The 6,784-nt window shown below is 42.4% G+C and overlaps 1 non-coding gene across 1 annotated transcript; it reads right to left on the minus strand.

Annotated features, from left to right (window-relative positions):
* Nucleotides 1-4,258: 4,258 nt before the first annotated feature.
* On the minus strand, nucleotides 4,259-4,365 carry LOC141687848 (small nucleolar RNA R71). The gene has a single exon (XR_012561328.1). It is a non-coding gene; the product is annotated as a small nucleolar RNA R71 (small nucleolar RNA).
* Between the last annotated feature and the right edge of the window lie 2,419 nt (nucleotides 4,366-6,784).

The raw sequence follows: 6,784 nt of genomic DNA on the forward strand, positions 1-6,784 counted from the left end.
TGAATATAGTTGTTCTATCTATCTACTTTGAACCTTTTCTCTCTCTCATACGATGAGCGTCTCTCCGGGGACTCTTCTTCATCATGGATTCTCATGTTCATTTTTATCAAATTTAAGAAGTCATTCTCCTTGATGAATTTTGAGGCTAGTGCATAGGCCGAGGCAAGGCTATGGGGCTCTCTGTGAATCAGGTCCTTGATATAGCCCTCACAAGAAACCAGGTTGAGGTCCCTACGGATGATATTGACGGCTTCCTTTTATTCTAGATTGGAGAGTTGGTTCACTGCTTCTTGAAATATCTTGATAAACTCAGGGACCGATTCATTGCTTCTTTGTTGGATGGTCTCCAAATGGCACATTTATAGCTCATTCATATGGTTTTCCTGGAACCTCTTTAGGAATGTCTCTCAGAAGTCTTTCCATGAGTCGATGCTCTGGGATGGGATCCTACTAAACCATTTCTAAGCTCCTCCCTATAGTGTTGATGTAAAGAAGCGACACCTCGTGAGGTCACTGTAGTCATATATATTCGATATCTGCTCAAAGTAGTTCAGGTGCTTTTCGGGGTCCGCCAGCCCGTCGAATGAGTCAAAGTTGTAGTACTTAAGTCCGGATTCTCTAGGAGTGGATTCTAGCCTTCTGGTGAAAAGGGTGGCTCCTGCTCCAACTTTCATGTCTCCCTCAACTTTCCTCTTGCGGTCCCGGAGAGCCCGGACCATCTGCTCTTGTTTGGACTCCTTTTCGGGCTCAAAGTCTGAGGAGACGTGAACTCTGTGTGTCTTCTTTTTCAACTTTTCCTCCTCTTCCTGGATTTTTTTTCAATGTTAGCCTTGTCCTTGGCTTCCTCCTCTTTTTAGATCTGGTCTCGGAGCGCGGCTCTCCGGATATCCCGGGCGTCTTCAGACGGCCTCTTTAGGTTCTTGGAAATTTGGTCCAGGATTGATCCGTGGGATTCCCCGGAATGCTTTTCCTAATCCCCTGAGCGGGTTTCAGGTTCATGGTGGTTCTTTTATTTTTATAAGCTCACAGCTGTCTGAATCTGCTCTAGGGTCATACTTCCCCCAGGGTTTATGGAAGTCTCAGCATACTTATGGGTTGCTTTCTCAATAGTTATCCTCTGATCTTCTGGCTGGAGTTGTTGTGATGAAGCACGAGTCATGAGGGGATCCTCTTCTATTTCTTCCATTTCCCCATCCCTGGGGGGGATGACAGTGGGAAGGAATGACTCGAAAATTATTGTCTTGCTCTTTCTCGTAGTCTTTTTTCAGGGTAAAATAGGCAAAGATAACACAGATACAACAATATGTAGGGTTTCAAGGTACGAATGGTACGAAAAACAACTCTAAGAGAAAGTGTGGGTGTTAATCTTACTGGAGTGTAAAGCCCTTCATATTCTGAGGTAGAATGGCACGACTAGAAATGACACCACCAAATCGGAGGTTCGACCCCTCCTTTTAGCGCCAATGATAACTCTGTTTCTTCCCTGATTTTCTCGTCTCTCTCCACGAGCTCGAGCCCAGTACACGTGGCAGGCGCTGTGTGGTTAAGCTACTGTGTGAGGGCTTCTGTAAAACAGAACTGTAGGGGTGGTTATGTCCCCGCGGCAACTCTGACGTTAGAATAAGAATTGGCTTTCTTTAAGGAGAAGAAGAAGGAAGATGGAGCTATTCAAATATATTTGCAGTGGTGTGTGTATATGTGTAGAGAGCAAGTAAATATTTTCCAACCCCTAAGACCCCTTTTTTGGGGCCTTTTATAGGCTCCCAACTTTAGGGTTTTAGGGGTTTGTACATCTTCATCCTAGCCCTTGATTAATCTTGGTTGGTGAATGATTGGATGGTTTAGATTATTAACGAGGCCCAATTGTCCCCTTGCAGCTGGGGTGTCTTGAGATTTAGACACATGGACGGCTGGGATGTTGTCATTCCATTTCTGGTAATACTGGACAGTTGACATTATGGCTATCTGCCACGTATCCCGGGGACCACCCTAGTTTGGGCCTGGGGTGCCCTTTTCTTGGGCTTTTGTAACCTTTTAATGGGCCGAATTATTTATGGCCTATCATATATATTCATTGTAAGGTTATAAGTCATATTTATTTTAAAAAATATATGTATAACTGGATAACTGATAAGTGGCATTTTATACCACTTAGAACGTCTTAAAATGGCTTAAATTGGTGTCTTGAAATCAAGTATTTTGTGTATTTGATGCGTTTTTCTAGTGTTTATGCATTTCAGGGTGTTAGTTGCATTTCGGGGGAGGAATCATCAAGAATAAGCCTTGGCATGTGTTCACCATTGCGAGAGGAAAGGAATGGGCAGATTACGGCGAAGAAACGGAGCAAACCTGGATTTTTTCCAGTAGAGGCCTGCGCGCCCGCGCAGCAATGCTGAGCGGCCGCGCAGCAACCTCCGCGCTCGCGCAGCTATGCTGAGCGGCCGCGCAGGGTCGGGGGAAAAGATAAATTATTTTAGACTTCTACTTCTGTTTGGCTTCCAACTTCTATATAATCTGAGTTTTATGGGACTATTATATAGGTAGATTTGAGACGTTTTCACAGAGAGTATTAAGGGGATTATGTTTTGGATTGTGTTTTACACAAGAAGAGAAGGAGATAAGGAAGAAGACCGATTTAGCACACCGCAACGAAGAGGAAGCATATATTCTTGTGATTCTTGTTTCGTTGTAACGTTGGATGCTAGTTTTCTTGCTTTGACTTATTTACTCTTGTGATGTACTCTGTTTTAATATAATTAGTTTAGTTATTATTTTCTTGTGTTTGTTTATCATGATTTCATATGAACCCATGATGGCGATAAGTTCTATTATGGGCTAATCGTGATCATGGGGTTGCAACGGATTTATTATGGAATTCTTTAGTTAATTGTTTAAAACTTTAGTGTGTGATGATTGCATGATATCTAGTATTGGTTGTGCGTATTCGTCTTATGTGTGTCACGAACATATAAGATAGGGTGTTAATCTCTTGTGAAGCGACGGTGGATCTTGAGATTTAGAACTTGCCATGCTAGCATAGGTTCATGTACGTTGAGCATGATTAGTGGGTAACTCTAACAGTTTTATTTGCCCTATGTAATCAAAAGGAATAATTTGAGCTTAAATCGTTGTGTTGTCAATTTCTGTAGACATATAGGAACTCAACATAATTGATGACTATTCAACTTCTATCTTAATTGTGGATGCTTGGTAGAATGGTATTAGTACAATGAAAGTTGCCTTTTATCAGTTTCGTGTTATTCGATTAATATCATCACTGTCACATGCTAAAGGTAATAACAATGGCTATAGAAGGAAGTAATAATGAAGTTGTGATCTCATGAGTGTTTTATTATTGATAAATTGAAGTGTTAGTTAAGTGGTTAATTAAGTAGTTAATTATAGTTAATATTTAATCAACAATCTTAAGTGTTATTATCTTAACATTGAGAAGTAATCATACATTGGTGAGTGAGTTTAATTAGACAATAATTTAGTCTGAGTCTCTGAGGGAACGAACTAGAAAGTATTCTATATTACTTGCGAACGCGTATACTTGCGTGAATATTAGCGCGTGTTTTCGCCCTAACAAGTTTTTGGCGCCGCTGCCGGGGAACTCGGCGTATTTGTTTAGTTTATGTACTTACCATCATTGGTCATTAGGACTCAGTGATTAGGACGTAGTAGTTACTTACTCTTTTCGGTTGTGTTTCAGGTACTTTAGCAAGCGTTTATGCAAACTCGTTCTCGTGCTAGCAAGAGGACTTTAGATACAGCTGAGGAGACAGACGAAGTTCTTGATATTCCGGAGAAGTTAGATTTTGAGGATTCGGATTCAGGAACTGAGCAGAAAGAACCAGTAAACATGGGAGATCGTATTGTGCAAGCTGATCCAGCTCTTATGGATTTTTCTCGGCCTAAAATTGATGACATTCAGTCAAGCATCCTTCATCCGGCTATTCAAGCTAACACCTTTGAAATCAAGCCGGGCACTATTCAGATGGTGCAGAATTCTGTTTCTTTTGGAGGAGCGGCAACTGAAGACCCCAACATGCACATAAGGAATTTTGTCGAGATCTGCAGCACTTTTAAGTATAATGGCGTGACTGATGAGGCTATCAAGTTGAGGCTTTTCCCATTCTCACTGAGGGATAAGGCTAAAGACTGGTTACATTCTGAACCAGCTGGGTCCATCACTACGTGGCAAGATCTTGCGCAAAAGTTTCTGGTGAAGTTTTATCCAATGGCAAAGACTGCTGCTATGAGGAGTGCTCTTACTCAGTTTGCGCAGCAACCTACAGAATCTATGTGCGAGGCTTGGGAACGCTACAAGGAAATGTTGAGAAAATGTCCACATCATGGAATGCCAGATTGGATGGTGATCACTGGTTTCTATAATGGTTTGGGGGCCCAATCTCGGCCCATGCTCGATGCAGCAGCTGGAGGAGCCTTATGGGCTAAAAGCTATACTGAGGCGTTTAATCTTATAGAGATGATGGCTGCAAATGAGCATCAAAACCTAACTCAGAGGATGACGTCAGGCAAGGTAGCAGGTATTCTGGAAGTTGATGCAGCTACCGCTATTGCAGCCCAGCTCCAAGCGCTATCAATGAAGGTTGATTCTCTGGCTACATATGGAGTTAATCAAATAGCTATGGTTTGTGAGCTTTGTGCAGGTTCTCATGCTACAGATCAGTGTTCTCTTGTCAACGAATCTGTTCAGTATGTGAATAATTATCAGCGACAATAGCAGCCTGTGCCAGCGACCTATCATCCTAATAACAGAAATCATCCAAATTTCAGCTGGGGGAATAATCAGAATGCTATTCAGCCACCATATCAGCAAGGAGTGAGTAAACAGTTTAACCCACCTGGATTCCAGCAACCACAGCAGTATGCTACAAGGCAATCATATCCTCAACAGGGAAGTGCAGCTGCACCTACTAGTGCTGATTTTGAGGAACTTAAGCTGTTGTGCAAGAGTCAGGCGGTTTCTATCAAGACCTTGGAAAATCAAATCGGTCAATTAGCCAATGCAGTGCTCAATCGTCAACCTGGCACTCTTCCCAGTGACACAGAAGTACCAGGCAGGAAGGAAGCTAAAGAGCAAGTCAAGGCTATTACCTTAAGGTCTGGAAAAGTAGCTGAGGCTGAAAAGGCAAAAGAAGTAGAAGCTGAAATTAGAGATGAAGAATCTAAGCAAAAGGAGAAAGCGGCAGAACCAAGGAAGACTACTGTTGAACACACTCTGCCTGAGGCTAATACAGGGGAGAAACAGCTCTATCCTCCACCACCTTTTCCTAAGAGATTGCAGCAACAAAAGCTGGATAGACAGTTTGGGAAGTTTCTGGAGGTGTTCAAGAAACTTAACATCAATATACCTTTCGCTGAGGCTCTGGAACAAATGCCTAGTTATGCGAAGTTTATGAAGACTATTCTTTCAAGGAAGGTGAAACTGGATGACCTTGAAACCGTTGCTCTCACGGAAGAATGCAGCGCTGTTCTGCAGCAAAAGTTACCACCAAAACTGAAAGATCCAGGAAGCTTCACCATTCCTTGCACCATTGGCAATCTAACTTTTGACAAGTGCCTTTGTGATTTGGGAGCAAGCATTAATCTGATGCCGTTGTTGATCTTTAAAAAGCTGGATCTGCCTGATCCAAAACCCACATACATGTCGCAACAATTGGCGGACCGTTCCATTACGTACCCAAGGGGCATAGTTGAGGATGTGCTCGTCAAGGTGGATAAGCTCTTCTTTCCTGCAGATTTTGTTATTCTGGATTTTGAGGAAGATAAGAAGATTCCCATAATCTTGGGGAGGCCTTCCTTGGCTACTGGCCGTACCTTGATAGATGTGCAAAAAGGGGAACTTACTATGCGGGTCCAAGATCAGGATGTGACCTTCAACGTATTCAAGGTAATGAAATTCCCTACAGAAGATGAGGAGTGCTTAAAAGTGGATGTGATTGATTCTGCGGTTACTTCGGAACTCGATCACATGCTAATGTCTGATGCATTAGAAAAGGCCTTATTGGGGGATTTTGACAGCGATGATGAAGATAGCAACGAGCAATTACAATATCTGAACGCTTCTCCATGGAAGCGAAAGCTGGACATACCATTTGAATCTCTTGGTACTTCTGACCTTAAGAATGCCGAAGGGAAGCTCAAACTATCAATAGAGGAAGCACCTACCTTGGAGCTCAAGCCATTACCTGAACACTTGAGGTATGCTTTTTTAGGTGATTCATCTACGTTACCTGTTATTATTTCATCTGACCTTTCAGGTAGTGAGGAAGACAAGCTCTTAAGGATTTTGAGAGAATTCAAATCGGCTATAGGATGGACCATAGCAGACATCAAGGGGATAAGTCCTTCATATTGTATGCATAAAATTCTGCTAGAGGAAGGTAGTAAGCCAACTGTGGAACAGCAGCGAAGACTGAATCCCATCATGAAGGAGGTGGTGAAGAAAGAAATTATGAAATGGCTAGATGCAGGCATCATTTATCCTATTTCTGACAGCTCGTGGGTGAGCCCCGTACAATGTGTACCTAAGAAGGGAGGTATCACTGTGGTCGCAAATGAAAAGAATGAGCTCATCCCTACTCAAACAGTTACAGGATGGAGAGTATGCATGGATTATAGAAAATTGAACAAAGCCACAAGGAAGGATCACTTCCCCTTTCCATTTATTGATCAAATGCTTGACAGATTAGCGGGTCATGAGTATTTTTGTCTTCTGGATGGTTATTCCGGGTATAATCAGATTTGTATTACA

This window comes from Apium graveolens, chromosome 9 (genome assembly GCF_009905375.1).
Source record: "Apium graveolens cultivar Ventura chromosome 9, ASM990537v1, whole genome shotgun sequence".
NCBI lineage: Eukaryota > Viridiplantae > Streptophyta > Magnoliopsida > Apiales > Apiaceae > Apium > Apium graveolens.